This window comes from Lipotes vexillifer, unplaced genomic scaffold (genome assembly GCF_000442215.2).
Source record: "Lipotes vexillifer unplaced genomic scaffold, Lipotes_vexillifer_v1.1 scaffold153, whole genome shotgun sequence".
NCBI classification, from domain to species: domain Eukaryota; kingdom Metazoa; phylum Chordata; class Mammalia; order Artiodactyla; family Lipotidae; genus Lipotes; species Lipotes vexillifer.
The window spans coordinates 2,499,394-2,499,700 of record NW_006774670.1 but is presented as its reverse complement, the minus strand read 5'-3'; positions in this window follow the sequence as shown (position 1 = coordinate 2,499,700).

Here is a 307-nt window from a genome sequence, read left to right as displayed (position 1 = left end):
CGCAAAAAAAAAAAAAAAAAAAGAAAAGAAAAGTGTATAGATTGCACGCCACTTAGGAAATAAATATTATAAATTAATTTATATTAATGCATGCATATACTATATATAATTCAAATTACATAGAATTATATAATTTACATAGAATCAGTTAGGTGTTACTATTATTTATGCAGAGGTTATGCAGAGTGATAGCATTTTCCCTAATAATTTTGGCAACCAGTATTTTCCTTCCCTGTATAGACTGAGCTTAAACCACCATTCACTACTTAGCTTTTTTTTTTTTTTTTTTTTTTTTTTTTTTCGGTAC